The sequence below is a fragment of the Pan paniscus genome, chromosome 5 (assembly GCF_029289425.2).
Source record: "Pan paniscus chromosome 5, NHGRI_mPanPan1-v2.0_pri, whole genome shotgun sequence".
Taxonomy (NCBI): Eukaryota; Metazoa; Chordata; class Mammalia; order Primates; family Hominidae; genus Pan; species Pan paniscus.
In genome coordinates, this window is record NC_073254.2 from 44,137,832 (window position 1) to 44,159,345 (window position 21,514).

General features: G+C 49.7%; 1 protein-coding gene and 1 long non-coding RNA gene across 2 annotated transcripts in view; one reads left to right on the top strand and one right to left on the bottom strand.

Moving 5' to 3' along the window:
- MAS1L (MAS1 proto-oncogene like, G protein-coupled receptor) overlaps nucleotides 1-21,514 on the bottom strand; it is a 62,407-nt gene that overhangs the window by 27,439 nt on the left and 13,454 nt on the right.
- LOC100973391 (uncharacterized) lies at nucleotides 6,379-15,419 on the top strand. The gene is made up of 3 exons (XR_609050.4): nucleotides 6,379-11,439; nucleotides 11,804-11,898; nucleotides 12,907-15,419. It is a non-coding gene; the product is annotated as an uncharacterized LOC100973391 (long non-coding RNA).

Below are 21,514 nucleotides of genomic sequence, written 5' to 3' on the forward strand. Positions count from 1 at the left end.
TCCAATACGGCAGGTGTCTTTACGAAAAGATAGCATGTGAAGACACAAACATACAAAGAGAAGACAACCATGTGGTGACAAGAGGAGAGACTGGAGTGATGCTCCTGCAAGCCAAGATTGCTGGCAAACCACCAGAAGTTAGGAAGAGGCAAGGTAGGATTCCCTTACAGGTTTCAGAGGGAGGGTAGCCAGCCGACACTTTAGACTGCTAACCTCCAGAGTTATGAGACAATAAGTTCCTGTTGTTTGAAGCCGCCCAGTTTGTGGTACATTGTTGCAGCAGCCCTAGGAAACTGATACATCCACACAATGCAATGTCCTTCAGCCATAAAAAGGAATGAAACACTGACATTGGCTATCATGTGGATGAAATGTGAAAACAGCATGTTCAGTGAAAGAAGCCAGGCACAGAAGACCACATATTATATAATTCCATGTATGTAAAGTGTCCAGAATAGGTGAATCCATACAGACTAAACACAGATTAATGGTTGCCAGGGGCTGCAGGAGGGGAGAGTAGGAACTGACGGCTAATGAGTATAAGCTTTCTCTTAAGTGTGATATAAGTGATCTGGAATTAGATAGCAATGATAGTTCCAAATCTTGTGAATATATTTAAAATTAAATTGTGTAACTTAAAATGGTGAATTTTATGTGGAATAATAGCCATAAAATTCAATAGAATAAAACAAAATGAACGACATGAAGCCCAACATCTCACTGGAACATGCAAAACCCTTCCCTTATTCTCTGGTGGATCCCATTTCTCGCCATTGTTCAGTGCTCTCTATGCCCCACCATGCTGTCCTACTCTCTTCATCCTCTGCCTTCTCCCATGCTGTCTGCCTACCTATAGTCCCTCTTTCCCCAAGCCCTGTTTTGTTCCTGTGCTGCCCCTTTCTCACCCTGTACTCTTTCACTTTGAAGTCACTGCCCCAGAACCTTCTCTTTCACTCCACGATTGGGTTGTGTTGACCCACTTGCACATCATATGTTTCTGAGGGCAGAAATGTTGGCCCATAATTACAGTTGTCTGGTTATGTCTCTGTCTCCCTCGCTAACATGCAAGCCCTACAGAAGCAGGAGCTGTGTCCAGCATGTTCACCAGGGTATCTTCCAAGTGTATCACATGATACTAGGTGCTCCGTAGACACCTGCTCAATGTCATATAGGTTCTTGGTCTTCTCTTCCAAATAAGGTAGAATAGTTATGTTTCATTTTACAGGTGAGAACATTCAAGTTGAAAGAAATGAAGAGAATATTTGATGTCCCGCAATACAGGGGAAAGCCGTTACTGCATCCCAGGAATGTTTGACCATAAAGCCCTTCCTTGCCCACTAGGCCAGGTATGTCCCATCATAGAGCCCCTCACCCCACTTGCAGGTTACCCTTCCAAAGTGCTGTTCCAAAAAAGCTCACCGAGACAAGGTGATATTGGAGAAGTGATAGACACATAGATCTATGGAAGACATTGGGAAGCTTGGGAATAAACCCACACAATTATAGCTAATTATTGACAAAGGAACAGCAGCAATTCAACAGAGAAAGGAAAGTCTTTTCAACGTGTTAAAACAATTGGACAGTCTTTTTTTGTTTTTTGGTTTTTGGTTTTGTTTTTGTTTTTAAGATGGAGTCTTGCTCTGTCATCCAGGCTGGAGTGCAGTGGCAATCTCAGTTCACTGCAACCTCCGCCTCCTGGGTTCAAGCAATTCTCTGCCTCAGCGTCCCACGTAGCTGGGATTACAGGCGCCTGCCACCAGGCCCGGCTAATTTTTTGGATTTTTAGTAGAGATGGGGTTTCACCATCTTGGCCAGTCTGGTCTTAAACTCCTGACCTCGTGATCCACCAGCCTCGGCCTCCCAAAGTGCTGGGATTACAGGCATGAGCCACGGCACCCAGTCAACAATTGGACAGTCTTATCCAGAATAATGAATCTTGATCTAAACCTCCTAATTTACATGTAACAAATTGCATTAGTTACAATATTAACTCAAAATGGATCGTAGATCTAAGCATAAAATATAAAAATATATAATGCTTAGACTAAAACATAGGAAAAAAAGTTTTTCCAATCTAGTTAGGCAAAGAGTTCATAGATGTGACACTGAAAGCAAAGTAAAGCAAAAGGCAAAAAAAAATTCAATAAGTTGTACTTCATCAAAATTATAACTTTTGTTCTGTAAAATACATTGTTAAGTGAATGAAAAGATGAGCTGTAGATTTGGAGAAAATATTTTAAAAAATCACACGTCTGACAAGGACTCATATTCAGAACACTTAAGAATGCTCAAGCCAACCCAATTAAAACAATCAATCCAATTCAAAAACAAGAAAACAAAACCAGTTTCAGAAATGAGACAAAGACTCAGACACAAACTTCAGCAACGAGGGCACGCAGCAGGCAGAGCAGCCCAGACAAGGTACTCAATACTATGACTCACTAGGGGACTACAAATCAAAACCACAGTGAGATCCTGTTACACACCCATTAGAATGTCTAAAATAAAAACCACAGACACTAGTAGTGCCGGCGAGGATGTGGAGCAACAGGACTCTAACACATCGCTGCCAGGAAAGCAAAATGGCACAGCTGCACTGGAAAGCAATTTGTTTCTTGTAAGGTTACACATATACTTACCACGGGAACCAGCAATCTCAGCCCTGGTATTTCTCCTAAAGACATAAAAGCTTATGTCCACACAGACACCCGTACACAAACTGTTATGAAAGCTCCAGTCATAATAGGCAAAACCCAGAAGCAAACTAAATGTCCTTTAACAGGTGAACGTGTAAACAAACTATGGTGCATCCATACAATGGAGTGCTGTTCAGCAAAAAAAAAAAAAAAAATACTACACTGTATACACACACAGGTACACACACATATATCTCCTAATGTTAGCAGAATTTTTTTAATGTGTAATACAGCATTGTTTACTATAGGTAGGATGTTATGCATCGAATCTCTAGAATTTAATCATCTTCCATACCCGAAATTTTACACAAGCTGAAAAGCAACTCCTCATGTCCCTCTTCTCACCTCCCAGTAACCCCCATTCTACATTCTGCTTCTATGGGTTTAACTATTTTAGGTACTTTATCTCAGTGGAATTATACAGTATATGTCTTTTTGTGACTGGCTTGTCTCACTTAGCACAGCGTCTTCCAGGTTCATCCATGTTGCAAATGGCAGGATTTCCTTCTTTTGCATGGCTGGATAATATTCCATTGTGAGGATAGCCTCCATTTCCTTTCATCTCTCAATGGACATGAGGTTGTTTCCACATGGCTGTGTGGGAGCAAGGGGGTTTCTTAGCCACTGGAGCGTCCCATTGGGATGGGGCACTGGTGGTGACCCCTAAGCAGGGATGTGCCCTAATGGACTTGCATCTGATAGGGTCTCCAGGCCACTATGGCCCCATGCCTGGGTGAGGTTAAGAGTTAAAGAGTAGAAAACAGGAGGCCAGTGAGGGGGCATTTTTGGGCCCATGGGAAGGTTTCTGAGGAGATGGAAGGGCTGCAGGTATAGGTTCCCAATATGTCCCCACCCCAGTTCAATTTCAATGACCAAGGGAGATAGCAGAGGTAAAGAAAACAGATAAGAGGGGGTCACCTGACACCTGGTGGACAGAAGCTGACATCCAAGAGGTGATTCCACCCACCTCCCTCCTGAGCTTCCTCCTTCCTCAGGTCCAGTTAGGCAGGGGACCTGGTCAGTGGTGCCTAGTCACCTGCCACTGTGTGACCTCAGACAGGAGATTTGTCCTGGGAGCCTCTTTCCCTCCATCTATAAAAGGGGAATGGACACAGCAGCCCAGAAGGCTTCGGGGAGGAGGATGTGAGAAGGTGTGCTGAATCCTGCCCTGCTGAGCAGGCAGGCCTAAAACTTTACACACAAACTGAGTCCCTATGAGGAAAGGGCAAGCCCTCTGCCCTCTGCCCTTCCTATGTCTGCATATCCAGAACTGCCTCAGGTGGAGAGGGCAGAGACTAGGGAGCACCCATAGATGCTCTGATGCTGGCCACAGCCCTTGGGGGAGACAGTGATGAGGACCTGGGTGCACATGTGGTGGAGCAGCCAAGACCAGCCAGAGAAGAGACACACTCATGCACACATGTGTTCACAACATACACATTCACACTCACACACAAACACATTGAATGCATACGTGTTGACAGTTCAAGGGGTAGAGGACACTGGACCTGGGCCCTGCTGACCCAGGCAGAGCCCCACTCTGATGGGTGCTGTAACCCCAGACGTCACTGTTGCTGAACATCTGCCTGCCTCTGAGTTGTGGAGCAGCTGGAGACACACAGTGGTGTCTGTGAGTGTCTCTGTGTGCAGGACCCTTTTCTAAGTGAGAGGCACATCTCAGCACAGCTGACTGATCATTCTCGGGTAAGTGTGACCTGCTGTCTCCCCTTCCTGCTGACATGGGGGCAGATGCTACCAGATGGCATCACTGGCCTCCGGGGCGCTGTGGAGGGTAATGTCGCTGAGCTCCCACCAGGTGCTTTCTCTTCACTGACCATGTATTGCAGCCGTCTCATTCACCCTCACACTGACTTCGTGGAATGGGTGCTAATGTACCCATTTGAAGATGAGATGCCTGAGGTCAGAGGGGAGGCAACTGACCCAGGGACCCAGATGTGACTCTGGACTGTGATCTCAGCCCTGCCTTGTGCTGTCCTGCACTCAACTCCTGGCCTCTGCAGCCTTCCTGCCTTACATACAAAATCTGCTGAGGATTCTGGACCCCAGTGGGGGTAGAACCTGGCTCTGGAAGAGCCACAGGAATGGGGGGCCCTGTGGGTGGGGTTAGAGGCATCCCTCAGTCCAAGTCTGTGCAAGAAAAAGCTCCCCAGAGGCAGGGATCTTATCCATTCAGACTTTAAGTGTGGGCTCTGATGGTTACTGTGGGACCCACCAGACACTGGAGTTTTCCAGTTTGGGAGCAGAGCTGGGAGCCCTCTGCCCTCGAATAGTTGTGGGAAATGAAGAAACCCTGGAGGTCTGGCCGAAAGGTGACAGTCATTCCTCCTGTTCTCTGAAGCCTGGGGACAGGGGTTTAACCTGCAAGGCCCTCTCTCTGACCTGTCCTCCAGACGTATCACCTTCCCTTTGTCTCAGGTATTCCCAGGAGAGATGGCCCCTCTGGGTGTTCTCCAGAACCTGTCCCCAAGAGTTCACTTGTTCTTTGGTGACCTGGGAAAACAAAGCCTCTTCCTGTATCAACAGCTCAGGACTGTGGAATCTGCCCTCCCTCCACCAAAGGGAGGCTGCTTTGGAGACAATAGATCAAGCCTTCTCCGAACCAAACATCCTCCTGCTTGACTGGTGTTATTCTTCAAATGGATTCACTGGCCACAGTGAGTAAAGATTTGAGTGGAACAGAACACTCATGAGATTTCTTCTTTCCTATAGAAAACTGGGCATCTTCATGGTGTCTGAACAATAGCAGGAGGCTGATCATATAGAGATTTCTGGTTCCTGGCCCTAGTCTGCCTCCAGGTGTCCATTATAGTCATCATGGCCCTTCACCCTGAGCAGGTAGATGCCGTTCATCCTGCTGTGGAGTGTGTGCCCATTTCAGGACATTTAGGGACAACAAGTCTTGTTGTCTAGGTCTCCTTGTTTTAAAGTCCTCAGGAAAGGGCCCACCTCTGGTCAGGCCCAGGGACTCCAGAAATCCTGGCAGAGGTGGGGCCATTTGGCTTGGTCCCATTGTCCTGGGGGTGTTGGTGAAATGAAGTTCACCCGGCTGGCATCTGGGAGCAGATGTATGGGGTGTTCTCTAAAGCTCTCAGGTGCCATGTAATTTTGGGAATATTTTGTCTTATAGGGTGGATATGGACAAAGACATGGATATCCTGCTCGCCCAGGAGTAAAGGGACATCATTGCCAAGTATAAGCAGACACAGGTCAGGCTGCTCCCTCCAGGGAGGCGGGTCTCACCTCTCCCTCTGTTCCCTGGTCTGATGGTCCTGGACTCCTTCGGGATGCAGGGCAAGGAGGAGCCGCCCACACGCCCATACCCAACAACTTTTATTTTGGCCTCCCTCACCCTCTCTCCCTCTGCCTTGCAGGTTGCTGATCCAGGGCACCAGTGGACACAGGAGATGAAGATGTTTACATTTACAAGGTAATCAGTCAGCTTGAGATTCCACAGTGAGTCAGTCTTCTGTCCTCCCAACCAATTGCCAAGACCAGCTCGGTCGTGGAGACCCTAACCCAGTGGCGCTAGAGGAATTAAAGACACAGACACAGAAATAGAGTGTAGAGTGGGAATCAGGGGCTGACAGCCTTCAGAGCTGAGAGCCATGAACGGAGTTAGACCCACGTATTAATTGACAGTAAGCCAGTGATAAGCATTGCTTCTATAGATTATAGATTAGCTAAAAGCATTCCTTATGGGAAACAAAGCATTCTTAGCGAGGAGCAGAGAAACGGGCCCTGGCTGATATCTGCAGCAAAAGCATGTTGTTAAGGCAAAAAAGCATGTTGTTAAGGAATCCCCCTGCAGATGTGGAGTCAGGCATGGTCACTCCTGCTGGACGTTAAGAAGGTGAAGGCTGAAAACCCAAGTAAGTACAAGGTATGGTCCTTCCACACTCAGCCACAGCGGAAGAAACAGGCCAGGCCATGTCAGGAGCCCGGGTCTCTAGCTAGAGGAAAAGTCAAGCCTGAGCGATGGTCAGTCCCATATCCTAGGCACAGACGATGGCATGGGAACCACAAGTGAACTGGGCTCTGGTGACCCTCAGTGGCTTTGGAAATAAGATAGAGAAGGATATTTCTGCAAAAAAAAAAAAAAAATCTTCTTTCCTTCCAGAAGTGCTGAATGATTGCTGTTTGTGGTAGTGAGCCTTTTGTCTGTTATGAGGCTGGTTCCTTCCTGAGGAACTGGGGAGTCGGGCCTTCTGGCCCTGACCTTATGCAGGGGACTCTTCCTTAGCTACTGAACTACAGCATGGGGCAACCACTATTGCTATTTCAGTTTGGCTTGGCTAGCAAAGGGTTGTTTTGTTATGTAAATAAAGCCCTTCAGGTAATTGAAATCTTTCTTGTTTCGATGGCTGATTTTTCTTTTTTTTCTCTTTGTTTTTCCAGCTTCAGGAATTTAGCCAGTTCAGAGGTCTTGTTCCCCATAATTTAGAACTTTCCTTCAGGTTTGACCAAGTCAACTAGAGTGGTCAAACCCAATGGAAAAAAGACTAAAACAACAAAAACAGAACCAAACAAATAAACAACAACAAAAAAGTAAAGCAAAACAAATGATTGCACAATTTATAAGATTACTGAGCACTCTAATGGTAAGGAGGAATCAAGACCAGCTGGTAGTTAATCTTAACTTTCAGTCATTAAGGAGAATTTCCAAGACAAACCCCATTTCAGCTACTTATGTAGGAATACGGCCCAGGTTGAAGATTGCTCTCTATCATCCTAGAAGCAGGAAAAAAACTCAAAACTCATCTTCCCTGTTGGAAGCAAGCTGAAACTCTGGAAAGGAGTTGCCTGCTTTCCATTATCATGGATTCAGAAAAACTCATCTTTTTGGATGCAAGTAAAACTCTAGAAAAGGAGTTGAACAGCAAAATAAACCTTAGATCTCAACATTTTGAGAAATCAGGGATTCTCTGGAGATGGTACCTCCCAGGCCTCAGCAAATCGTCCTGTTGGTTTTGTTACTGGCAGCAAATCCATATGGGTCTGCAGCAATCTCAATTCTTGCCTTCTCAGAAGAAAGAATTCGACTGAGGGGCATACGGCAGAGTGAAAGATTGAGGCAAGTTTTAGAGCCAAGAGTGAAAATTTATTAAAAAGCTTTAGAGCAGGAACTGAAGAAAAGTCCACTTGAAAGAGGGCCGAGTGGGTGACTTGAGAGATCAAGTTCATGGTTTGATCTTTGACTTGGGGTTTCATACATTGGCATGCCTCTTGGGGAGGGGGAGTGGTTTGCATCTCTTCTCCCTTGATTTTTCCCTTGGGGTGGGCTGTCCACGTGCACAGTGGCCTGCCAGCACTTGGAAGGGGCAACATACACATTGTGTTTACCAAAATTGTACACATGCTCACTTAAGGCATTCTTCCCTTACCAGCCGAGTGTTCCTGGAGAAAGGTTATATACTGGTTCAACTCTGCCATTTTGCCTGTTAGTGCACATGCTTAAGTCCACTAGCCCACCTCCTGAGATCTTATTGGGAAGCTGCTGATTACCAACTTGAGGTGTTTCTATTGGGAGGCTGCCTTTCCCTGGCACCGGCTGCAGCCAATTATTATTTTCAAGAGGCAGTTTAACAACCTCCTGACCACCATCTGATGGTTGCCTGACATTCCTGGGCGAGGGTCCCTCTCCTGACCTATTCATGTCTGACTAATTACCTATTGTAACAGTTTGAACAATAAAGATAGCTCAAGGCCAGACATGGTGGTTCATGCCTGTAATCCCCGCTCTTTGGGAGGCCTTGCAAGGCCAGAGGATTTCTTGAGCCCAGGAGTTCAAGACCAGCCTGGGCAACAAGGCAAAACCCTGTCTCTATGAAAATTACAAAAATTAGCCCGGTGTGGTGGCACAAGCCTGTAGTCCCAGCTACTCGGGAGGCTGAGGTGGAAGGATCACCTGAGCCCGGGAGGTGGAGGCTACAGTGAGCAGGGATCGTGCCACTGCACTTCAACCTGGGTGACAGAGTGAGACACTGTCTCAAAATTAAAACAGATAAAATAAAAATATAGCTCATACTGGTACCATGCACCAGTAGATTTGTCAAAGGTCAGGGCCACCTTCACTCAGAGTCTCTTCCATTGGTTGCCAACTTGTAAACGAAAAAGTATGTCAGATAGGTCTCAATCAGTTTAGAATTTTCATTTTGCCAAGGTTAAGGACGCACCCAGGAAACAGGTATATGTACCTTTCTCAAAGATGATTGTGAGGGCTTCAATATTTAAAGGTGAGAAGTGGGCTGGATGGGAAAGAGGGTGTGGTTATCCACTTGTTGCAAGAGAAAAGGAGTAGGCAGGAAAACAGTCAATTATGGATTCATCTCACACTCAGTAATAGGCCCTTTACATAAGGTGAACATAAGACTAGCTACTTGAGGAGCTATTTAACCTTCTATCTGTAGCTACCTGCTGAGGAACAAAAGGAAAGACAGTTTTTTGCATGACTCAGCTTTCAGCTTAATTTTTTCCATTTGGCATAGTGAATTGGAGTCCTGAGTTTTATTTTCCTTTCCCACCTCAAACCCCACAAGCTTTGCGTTGTTGCAGATTGTCCCTCTCAGAATATTTTACAAGTTGGTGAAGTGCCTAATGAACATTTCTTTTGTCATAAAGTGAGTTTGGATCCTGAAGAAGCCATCATCTTAATCAGGCTTTGGGATCAAAGTTCCCCTTCACCCGAACCCTGAACAGCACAGCAGACAGGGAAGGACTTACTGAGATGGCTGCTCCCACTCTCCAGCCCCCACTTTCCTGACCATTCCTGGCAGGAAGAGCTGCTGAGCAGACTCCATGGGCTGCCCACACAGGGTCTGGACCTAGCTGTCTTCCTGTGCCCAGCAGCCTGTGAGCCATCCCAGTCCCCTATGTGCAGTGGTCAGCACCCACAAGCCAGCCTTCATAGGGATTCAGTTCATGGGTGTTGCCCTGAGCCTGGCACAGTGGCCTCCCCAGCTTAGCATCTGCAGTTCGGGTCAGGGTGTTCTTAACGGCCCTCACCTATGCCTTTTCTGGCCACACATGAGTTTGGATGAAGCAGGAGTCTCTTCCATAGCTCCTTTTCATCTGAGATGTCCATGACTGGCTCAAGTGAACCACAGTGTCAGGAGAGGGGCACGGAAGCTGCACCCTAAATTCCCCGGGACCTGTGGCAGGCCTCCCTGGTGACCTCTGCCTTCTCAGGTGACTTCTGCCCTCCTGGGTGACATTAGTTCTCCCCTCTCAAGTGACCTGTGCCCTCCTAGGTTACCTCAGCTCTCCCAGGTGACCTCTGCCTTTCCAGATGACTTCAGTCTTTTCAGGTGACCTCAGCCCTCCTAAGTGACATTAGTCCTCCCTGGTTATCTCTGCCCTCCCTGGTGAACTCAGGTCTTCCAGGGGACCTCTGCTTTCCCAGATGATCTCTGCCTTCTCAGGTGACATTAGTCCTCCTAGGGGATATTACCTCTCCCAAGTGACCTCTTCCCTTCCAAGTGACCTGTTTCCTCAGGTGACCTCAGCTCTGCCAGGGGACTTCTGCCTTTCCAGGTAACCTCTGCCCTCTTGGTGACATAGTGTGCTCAGGTGACATTAGCCCTCTCAGGTGACCTCAACCCTCCAAGGTGACGTCAGCCTTGGTGAAGTCTTTCCATGATGACTTTGGCTTTTGCCAGAGGTAGGCTACTGCGGGGGCATAAGCCATATCATGCCATGAGCCACTATCCTGCTCATGTTCCAGAATGAGGAGACATCTGGGTGCTGGCCCAGCTGCTGGCCAATGAGAGGCTTGCCAAGCATGGTACTCTCCAAGGTGACCTCTGCCCTCTCAGGTGACACAGTCCTCCCATGTGACATTAGCTCACAGTGGACAGCTACCCACGAGGCATCACACAGCCAGGACAGGGGATGGCCACACTGGCTGGGTAATTGTGACTTACAGACAAGGCACCTTCTGTCCCCTGCTCATTTTGAGCCTCCAGGGTATCCCCTGCTGAGAGTCCCACAGGAGCCTGTGACTGGCCAGGGACCCGACACCCCAAGTCAGATGCCTCTTGTCCCCATCAGCAAATGGGATCACAGCTGCCCTGTGACCACCTTCTGCATCCTGGTGTCACAACCTTCTGGCCCTGACCTTATGCAGGGGACTCTTACAACCCTGCTGGTCCTTCCACCTCCCAGCTGGCCACCCTCCCAACCACCCTCTCTGCCCATGGCTAGACCAAGCCCAAATGACAGCTTCTCTCTGTCCTGTGTCCCCTGCCCTGACCCCACATCCAGGAGAAGGCCACACACCCTCCAGCAGCCCTGGTCACCCCACCAGCTCCCACCTGTCCTCACTGCTTCAAAGGCAGGCCTGCCCTTCTGGAACCATGGCCCTGGAAGCCACTAAGCAGTGCCTCCAGCAAGGCCCCAGGGGCATTCCCACCCCTCCTCTCCTGGCCGAGACCACATGATGGGGTCACTGGATGGGACAGTGAAAGGCCTTGGGGTCTGGAAGCAACCACCACTGCCCAACTGCCACTGCCCAACCGCTACTGCCCAACTGCCACTGCCCAACTGCCACTGCCCAACTGCCACTGCCCAGCCTGATGGCTCCACATCTCAGGAGTAGGCTCTGATTCCTTGGGGCCCCAGGAGCCTCTCAGGAGTCTACATCCCAAGATGTTCTAACTTCCAGAGTCTCCAAGCCCATCAAGAGCAAGTTTTGCTAAAAGTGTTCTGAGAGCTTATGAAGCACATGGTGAGTGGTCAGTCCCTCAGCTCTTCCCCAGAGGCCCTGGGTCCCATGGGGTTAGCAGGGACAGGGGAAGCCTGGGGCTGGTGAGAGGCCAACTTCCAGCCAGGGCTTGATCTGGTTTTCAATGGATTCAAAGTTTGGCCTTCTTTTCCTTACCTGGAGGGGACAGAGGCACTGGGACCAGGCCAAGCTCTGGCTGAGCCAGGGCTAGGGGAAGTACATCCACTGGGGGCCCATGCCGTGGGGAGGTGTTGGGGCACAGCCACCACTGTTCTACCTCTTGGGGAAGGGTCTGCAGTGGGTTCTGGAATACAGAGGTTTTCACGGAAGCCCAGGGGACCCTGAACACTTCTATTCCTTCTATCAGGACAAGGAAGGGTTGTGCATCCGGCTTTCCACCTTAAACTGGTTTCTATGGTGCTTCATCGATGGGATAAGGATGCATAGGAGACCCCAGGCCAGGTACCTTCTTTCCCCACAGTGCTCAGCTACCCCAGCCCAGGGGTCTGGCTTCCCCAGGAGGACCCAGCTCACCCCCACCCCACAGGAGGCACAGGCAGGTCTCTGCAGGGCACACAAGCCAGGACCTGTATGATGGGAGCATTACACACCAGACACCAGGGAATTCTGGGCAGACTGGGCCAGGACCCATCTTGGAAGAGCCAAAGGAGCCAGGGAAGCCACAAGCCCTCAGGAAGCCCCTTATTCTGGGAGCCACATTTCTGCTGAGATGAGTCCATCCCCATGAAGAGCTGCCGGACCTTGTCTGACCCAGCCTTATGGAAGATTGGGTGGGTCTCTTCCCAAGCAGAGGGAGCCTCAGGAAGTCCAGACTGAGGCTACAGTGGGCCCTGCTCAAGCCACCAGCCCCCAGGTTGGAAAGGCCAGGTCCTCCCACACCTGCTGTTCCCACAGACTTCCTTCATGCTCATCCTGTGGCTCTGGGATGTCTACCTCCTGGGAGGTGAGTGTGTGGTGACAACTATGGTATACATGGCCTTCACAGCCACAGAATTAAGTCCCTGGGTGGCCAATGGTGCCCAGAAGGAGCATGCAGGACAGACCCTGGGACCTATAGCCAGGACAGATTCCTGGCTTCTGGTGTGTGATGACCTGAGAGCAGCATCCACACTGTCCACATGGCTCTCTGCTCCAGCCCGGAGGTAGGGCCAGACCAGGCCTGGTGGGCTGGGCAGGGAGTGGACCCAGGTACCAAACCCACTCCTGACACAACCCAGATGAAAGGCAAGAGTGTGTTGAGCACTTCCCTGCCCAGGCCTTCCTCCAGCTGTGGTTTTCTGTGAACATCTGGACCCCTGGGGCAGCCACAGTAGGATCCAGCACCGCCCAGTGGTGGGTGCCTGGGGCAGGAACAAGGTACAGACACTGACTTTCCCACAGACCCCTCCCAGCCTCATAGTCACCCTGTCCCTAGAACACCCCCTGAAGCTGTTTCTGTTTGGCCTGCAGGAGTTCCTTCAGGACACACTGTCCTAGGCCTGGGCCCTGGAGGACATGGTGATGAGGCGCCCTGAGGCCTCCATGGGGGAACTGAGAAGCATGCACTGTGACCTGCACACCCAGGTGGGCTTCAGCACCAAGTCTCCTCCTGTGTCACCCTGCGGGGCAGTAAATAGTGGGAAGTGCCCAGACCTCACCAGCCCTGCTCCCTGGGCCTTCCTCCAGCCCCTCCTCTCCCTCCTCCTCTAAGAAGCTTCTGAAACGAGGCTGCCTGAGCCTAGGGCAAATGCTGACCTTGGGTTTACTGGACATGCCTCAGAGACAATGAGACGTGAGCAAGACTCTTCCAAGCCCCTCCCCTGTACCCTCCTGCTCTCACTCCTGAAAGCCCCAGAAGGACACTGGAGGGGTCAGATCCATCTGTGCAAGCCCACAACCACACCTGTGAGTACCAGCAGCCCTGGAGAGCAGCAGGGGGCCTTCACTCCTGAGCACCCCTCCAAGGGCCTAAAATCAGTGTCAGAGACCCTAAGAGAATCTAGGGAGAGGGCATAGGTGAAACCCTGGCCCAGAGCCAGAATTGACTGCTCAGCCGAGTGTGGGAACAGTCCAGCCCTCGCATGGAGATCCCCCAGAGGAGTGGAGGGTGTCTCATCCACTGTGGAGATAAGCCCCCATATTGCGTGGCAAAGGGGCTAGGTAACAGTTAAGGCCCCATCCATCTGAGCTCTGAATCAAGGCTAAAGCCCAGGCTGAGCAGCCCTGGGGCAAGAGTGTGAGGCAGGAAGACTGAGTCAGCCTGAACCCTGGGGGCTGTCCCTGGAGTGACTTGAGCTTCCCTGACAGCTTCCCCACTCTAGGCTGCACACACACCTCGCTCTGGGAGTAGCAGCCTGCAGGAGTGTCCTCAGCATTAGACCAGGGGGACCACACGGGGACCCTGAGGACTGCAGGGACCCAGGTCTGTGGGGTCCAGCCTGGCAAAAGCAAGATGTTCTCAATGGAAAAGCTGACCAAATCTGCTTTCCTTTCAGCCAAACCTGAGCAAGCACCCCCACCACCCAGGCCTCTGCAGATATCCCCCAGCATTGAGACCCTCCCCAAGGGGATGGGCTGGTTCTCCCTGGCCCACAGCCCAGCTCCAGCAGCCCATGGGTATAACCCTCCTGAAACAGGAGCCTCATCCTCCCTCACCCTCACCTGGCTATGCTGTACCCAAGGCCAAAGCCCAGAGGCATAAGGGAGCTTCTGCAGAGCCCAGGACAGCAGGCTGCTCTCTGGGGGCCCTGGGGACTCAGAGTGTGGCCAGCCCATCCCCAGCTCAGGATAGACCACAGAGTGCTTGGTGATTCCTGCATTGGAACTCCCTCTCTAATCTCCCCATGGACCTGGACCTCAGAGGCCTGTGGTTTTCACAGTAGAGCTTGGAGCAGAGATGCTAGGCCCCTGTCACTTCCATATGTGCCCTGGCCACCTCTAAGATCATAGGACTGGCCTAGCCCCCAATACCAGACACTGCCCAGCCCCCTGATAGCCCAGAGGTAGGGCCAGAGACAACTCTCCTGCATGTGATGCCTACAGCTGATCACCCTTGGCAGACAGTGACCATCACGGCCCAGAAGGAGCCAGGGCAGCACTTGGCAAGCTGCCCCAAAGCCCCAGAGAGCTCCTTAGACATGGAAAGTCAATACTGATGGGGAAGCTGGACACTTGGAGGCCACTGGAGGGAGGAGTGAGCATGGTGTCCCCACAGCCCAGGCCACCCAGCATCATGCCCTGCATCCATGGTCCCAACCTGTAGGGCAGAACTCCCCTCTCAACGCACAATTCCTAGACCCAGAGGGCCCTAGCCCAGACTCAACCTGAGCCCTGAAAGGGAAGGGGCACCAGGGGTGCCTTGGGGCCTCCAGCAGCAGCCAAGATACACAGGAGATGGAGCCCCCTGTGGCCCTGGCCAGAACTAGTATTTGGCTTAAGGCGGAGCAAGCCCCCTTGGAGCACTGCGTACATACCCGGGGCCTATGTGTGCCTGGCAAGGCCAAGCTGATGATGTTACCAAGCTCAAAGTACCACTGGCCACCTTGGTGAGGGTGGGGCAGAAACATGTGGACCAGCCACCAACCTCATCCATTCAAGGAAGCAGAAATGCCCAGGCTCCTGCAGGATAAGTGGCCACCACCAGACCACCAATGGGGCAGAGTTCTGAGGCCCAAGCAGATGGCACTGGGGCCCTGCTTCCAGGGTCCACAATCTGCTCCAGGACACAAGACTGAAGAAAACTAAGCAAATGAGAGTCCAGGAGGCTGGATCCCTCATCTGCCATTCTTGGCAGTTGCATTTTGTGGTCAGAAAAAGTCAGGAAACTTGGCGCTACTCACTGCAGGAGGCTCCAAGGTGGGACCAGAGCTTCCAGCTAGATTCAGCAATGCCTAAGAATGCCTCTTCTTGGGGAAAAGGACCCCTTCCTTGGCCTCAAAGCCCCCACTTATTTTGATTAAAGCACAATAAAGTCTTTGTTGTTATGTCCTGCCTGTTTTTGAGTTGCCCAGAGCTCTCTGCAGGAAGCCCTGGACATACTGGGGTGGATGGGAAATGAAGGTGGCACAGCCCAGACCCTGACCAGCCTCTCACAGCCTCCCCATCCCAAAGGCCGCAGCAGAGCCAAGCACCAGAAAGGCCAAGGTTCCCACACAACCGTGAGCCACACTGCACTGCAGCCTCCCACTCTCAGGCAGATGCCAGGGTTAAGACCATCCAGTAATTTCCTGTAATTCAAACTGCACCTGATAGGGACCCCCAGAGGGCTGGGAAGGGAGCAAAAGTTGGAGTTCCAGTGACATTGCTCATTCACGACAGTCTGTACAAAGCATCCCTGAGAGGGTCTGCTGTCACCTGTGTCTACTGTCCCTGGGTGGCTGGTCTCCGGCAGCCCTCCCTTTCTTCCCTCCTTCCCTCCCCACATCCCTCCCTCCCTCTCTTCCTTCTTCTCTTGCTTCCTTCATCCTTTCCATCTCATCTCCTCTCAGCATCTGGCAATCCCAGGTCCTGAGCCTGTGCCAAGGCGGGACACAAAGGACACCACTGACAACAAGCCAGATGACTAGTGGGGTCAGGGGAGCCTTGTGGAATCAGAGTGGATGGGGATGGGCTCATCTGTGCAGCCCAGAACTGCTTCCCCGGGAACAGTCTAGAACAGTGCAGAAGTGTGTGTCCCTGTGTGTGCACATGTGCACGTGTATGTGTATGTGTGTGCGTGCCTGTGCACACCTGTTTACTCAGTTCTGCTCTAAGTCCATGTCCATGACCCCAGAAGATCCCAGGTATGTCCTCACTGACGTCTGCTGAAATCAAGCATGGCCCCTGCTGGTAGTTATTGCACTGTGTAATGCCATCGTCGGGACCTCAGAGCAATAGAAACCAGTGGACCCCTTTAGGCTTTTCTTTCCAATGGGACATAAAGAAGTTATATGGACAGAAGTTATATCCTGTTTTCTTTCCATTGATTCTTTTACCACTTTCTCCTCTTACTGATTTTGAATGAAGGGGGTTTTTCATGAGGGTAAGGTAACTGGCAAGAAATGAAATAACAGCCAGATGCAGTGGCTCACGCCTATAATCCCAAGATTTTCGGAGGCCAAGGAGGGTGGGTTGCCTGAGTCCAGAAGTTCAAGACCAGCCTAGACAACATGGTGAAAGCCCATTTCTACCAAAACAAAAAACTTAGCCAGGTGTGGTGGCACGCGCCTGTAGTTCCAGCTACTGGTGGGGCTGAGGTGGGAGAATGGCTTAAGCCTGGAAGTCAGAGAGTGGAGACTGCAGTGAGCTGAGAGCACGCCATTGCACTGCAGCCTGGGCAGCAGAGCAAGAACCTGTCTCAAAAAAAGAAAAAAAGAAAAGGAAAGAAATGAGATACCGAGAAACTAGCAAAGCTTCACCTGGCTGTCTGGAGACAGCCCTTGTGTGATCCCCAGCCCACCTCACAGGTTCTAGGCTGGCCACCCTGTGGCCTCTGTACTGTGTATCTGGACCCAGGCTCTGTGGGAAGGGTACCTGGTCTGACAAACATCCCTCCATTTTTCTGGCTGCAGCTTGGAATAGGCCCAGACAGCATGTCCAGGAGATGCCAGACAACCTCACTATATCCTGTGAGACAGGCCCAGTGGGCCTTGAAGGAAGGGGTGAGCATGAAGCTGGGCACCCAGAGCCTGAGACCAACTGTCCCTCCCTGTGCCCTGGAGGAGGGGCCTGGCCTGTCAGTGTAGATGTGGGGAGAGAAGGGTCTGTGGACCCAGGAAGGGACATTGGTAGGGGACTTTGAGCACCACTGCTCAGGGGACATGAATGACAGGGTGGGAGGCATCTCCCATTTCTGCCCTGAGCACAGCACCCCTTTGACTCCTGAGGGCCACGAGGAGTCCACTCCCCAGAGCTTTTTGTAGAACCTGCATATGAGTCCATCAGAGGTGAGATTTGCAAATACTTCCTCCAGGCTGGGGCTTGTCTTTTCATTCTCCCCACAGGGTCTTTCAGAGTGCACACATCATTTTGATGAAGTCCAATTGATCATTTTTTTTCCTTTTATGCATCATGCTTTTGGTGCTTATCTAACAAGTATTTCTCTAATCCAAAGTCACACTAATATCTACCTTTTTCCTTATGCAAATTTTAAAGTTTTAGGCCTTACATTTTGGTTTATGATACATTTTGAATAATGGTGCCATGTATGGACTGAAGTTTTTAATATGCATATCTAATTGTTCTAATAGTATTTGTTGCTAAGATTGTCTTTTCTCCACTGAATTTGCTGTACAACTTTTGAAAAACAATTGAACATATATGTGATGGTCTATTCTGGACTCTGTATTCTGTTCTATTGATCCATTTGTCTAGCCTCTTACCAATACCATACCGTCTGAATTTCTGAACCTTTACGATAGGTCTTGAAGTTAGGTACTGTTAGCCATCTTACTTAATTCTTCTTTTTTAGAGGGTTTTTTATTTCTAATCTAGGTCCACTGCATTGCCACACACAGAAACCCGTGCCCTTGAGCATACATACATATGCAACACAAGTATAAATATATGCACAGAACGACAAAGTGAAATTTATCCCAGGAATGCAAGGCTGCTTCAACGTTAAAAATGGGCCAGTATAACTCACCATATTAACAGATGAAAAGACAACAGCACATCATTATTTCAGTATATGTGGAAAAAGCATTAGACAAAATCCATCAACCTTATAAAAACTTCCAGTCTATTTCTATTCCTAAAAACTAGGAATAGAAGTGAATTTTCTTAAACTGATAAAAGGCACCTACAAAAACCGTATAGTTGATGTTTACTGGACGTTATTCTTAATGATGAAAGACTGGATGCTTTCACCCCAGAGGAAGAACTAGGTGAGGATGTCAGCTCTCACTACTTGTATTCAGCATCCTATGGAGAGTCTAGCAGTGCAAAGGGCTCCTTCCTTTGGTAGACTCAGATTTCCATCTGGAGTCATTATTCTCCTGCTAGATGGATGTCCTTTACCATTTCTCAATCTGTACATCTCCTGGTGATGATTTCTTTCATCTTTTGTCAATCTGAAAACCTCTTTATTCTGCCTTTTTATTGGAAAACAAAATTTTGACTGTGTAAAGAATTCTAGGTTGGCATTTTTTCTTTAAAAAAAAATACTTCCATACAACTTGCAATTCTCCAACAAGAAATCTGCTTTGTATCTTTGATTCTCTGTACATATATGTCTTTTTCTTCTCTAGCTAGTTGCTTGTAGGAGGACTCAGCTTCTCGCAGATAGACATGTATGATAAAGATGCAGTAACTACATCAAGTGTGGTATTGTCCATGGATGGATAAATAGACTGACGGAATAGAGCAGAGGGCCCACAGACAGACCCACAAGAGTCCAACTGTGATTGATCACCAAGGAGGAGCGTGATGGTGAAGGACTGTGCTTGTTATAATGTGCTGGGGCCTTTGGATAACCACTGACTAAGTGGGCCAAGTGGCCTTTTGGCTTAGGCTGAAGCAGGATAATAATAACGTTATCTATTCATAGAATTGTTAAAATTACCTGGTTTTATATTTGCAAAGTAATTAGAGCAGTATTGAGATAAAGGGAATCTTCAGTGAACATTTCCTCTAGTCATAGTTTTTTCCACCACTTGACTTCCTGCCCTATTCAGAGTCTTATGTTTGCCAGGACTCAAGCACTTCCTTATGGGGCAGACTCCACAGGGCATGATATGGTTTGGATCTATGTTCCCCACCCAAACCTCATGTCCATTTGTAATTTCCAGTATTGGAGGTTGGGCCTGGTGGGAGGTGATTGAATCATGGGGGCAGATTTTCCCCTCTGTGCTGCTCTCATGATAGTGAGTGAGTGCTCACCAGATCTGATTGTTTCAAAGTGTATAGCACCTCTCCCATTGCTCTATTCCTGCTGCTCCTGCCATGTGAAGACGTACCTGCTTCCCCTTCACCTTCTGCCATGATTGTAAGTTTCCTGAGGCCTCCCTAGTCATGCTTCCTGTACAGCCTGTCAAACTGTCAGCCAATTAATCCTCTTTTCTTTATAAATTACCCAGTCTCAGATATTTCTTTATAGCAGTGTGAGAATGCACCAATACAGGGCATCATGGTCAGTCCTGGGGAACAGCTTCCTGGAGTGGGAGGAGCTCAGTCCTGGTAACCTGCTGTTCCCTTGCCTGAAACCCCTTGTTTCCTCCACCTTCCATCTCATTCAACAAAGCTCTTGGGAGAACAACTTTAAGGACTCCCTATGCCTCTTCCTTCAAAGGTAGCCAGCCAAGAAGTAGATGGCTGGTTGAGCCATACTGACTACCATGGACAGCAGCAACAGAAGGTCAAAGGCAAAGGTCAGGTATTCTTTTCCTGGCAGGTACACAAGGACAACTAAGGGCAGGCCCCAAACGAGGAAGCTGATGGCCACAAAGCGGACAATGTGGTAGATCCGAATGGGTGAACTGTTCTTCAGGCAGTACAGGCTCCTGATGGTCAAAGTCAGGCTGGAAATGCCCACCACAAGACAAATAAGCATGTGAAATATTATAAAGCCTGCCTGAAATTGGTCACATGCCAGGCCCTTCTCCCATTACTCACAAACCTGGCTAACCACATGCAAAGAAAGGGCCAGGGCCCAGCTCAGGATGCTCATCACAGCAGAGGTGTGCTTTGGGCAGTGGCAGCACCAGGTGGGACAGAGGACACACAGAAAGCTCTCAATATTCATGGCCACCAGGAGACAGAGACTCACTGTGTCAGAGAAATAGGACACAGGCTCCAGAAACATGGCCACCTGCAATGTCACCTGGTGATACAGCATGAGGATTTTCTCCAACAGGATCACAGTTACACAGGAGAGGTTGACCATATCAGCAGCGGCCAGGTTAAGGACATAGGTCATGTAGGGGCTGCTCCTGACCTGGAAGCAGAAGAGCCAGCAGACCACACCATTGCCCACCAGCCCACAGAAGGCCACCAGCACTGTCAGGATTAAAACCACCTGTTTGCCCACCAACCACTCGCCTCCCATATGACTCATGTTCACTTGTCCTGGGGTCTCTGTCCTGTTGTCCCAATCCAGCTTCCCAGAGAACACTGAGAGAAACTGGGCCATGGTGGGCTGCCTTGGCTGCCTGGGCACACCCTGCAAAGACAAAGGTTGGTAACTTACCAGGCCTAGGAAGGAGAGTCAGGGTTGCCTTCTGACCTGCTGGGCTTCCCAAGAGGGTCCTGCTGGGCCTCCCAAGATTGGTGGGAATCTCACAGAGCAAAGTCAAGGAGAGGAATGAGTCTCCTGCAAGTGATCCATCCATCCCATATCCTCCACTGCAGGGTACCCTCTCCTGCTTGCCCCCATCCCTCTCTCCACCTCATTCAGGTATTCTTGATGCTGTGCCCAACACCAGGTGTGTATCCATGCACCTAGGTGCCCATAAAGGAAAGAGGTGCATTTCTTTACCTTTGTTCTCCAACTCTCTCATTGACACAGACAGTTTTCATGGCATGGTTTTGGTGGAGGCACCAGGCAATTCCTCTGCCCTAAGGTTCTGAGATATTCTGAGTCCCACATGGGACAGTTGCTTTTCAGTGCTCTAGGGAAGGTCTACCCAACCTCTCTCCTGCTCACCTCCCCTCAACTCCTCACTTTCAGCACGAGGGCCTCCTGGTAGGACCTTTATGTTGTTCTGCTGCCTGGAAGGGCCTCTGCACATCTGTAAGCTTTGTATCCTCTTTCCAATCTTTGCCCCAGGATCAACTTCCAGAGAAGCTTCTGCTGATCATCCTATTAACATTGCATTCATCACATGCTGAGTGTCTATGCAACTTACTTACTTCTGCAGGAATCCCTCTGTGGGAATGGGAGATTTATCGGGTTTTTTATTCTCTTCACAATGTTGTTCAATAACTTCTCCAGCTCCTGGAACAGGGTTTGACATAGAGGACTCACTTGGGTACGGCACCTATGGAGAGCTTTATGCAGCTCAGTTACACTTGGGTAAGTGCTGGTGACCTCTTCATAGAAGCAAACTTTGCTTCTGAATCACAGAAGCTTCTGGAACAAAGCTTGTTCCGCAAACTGATTTAA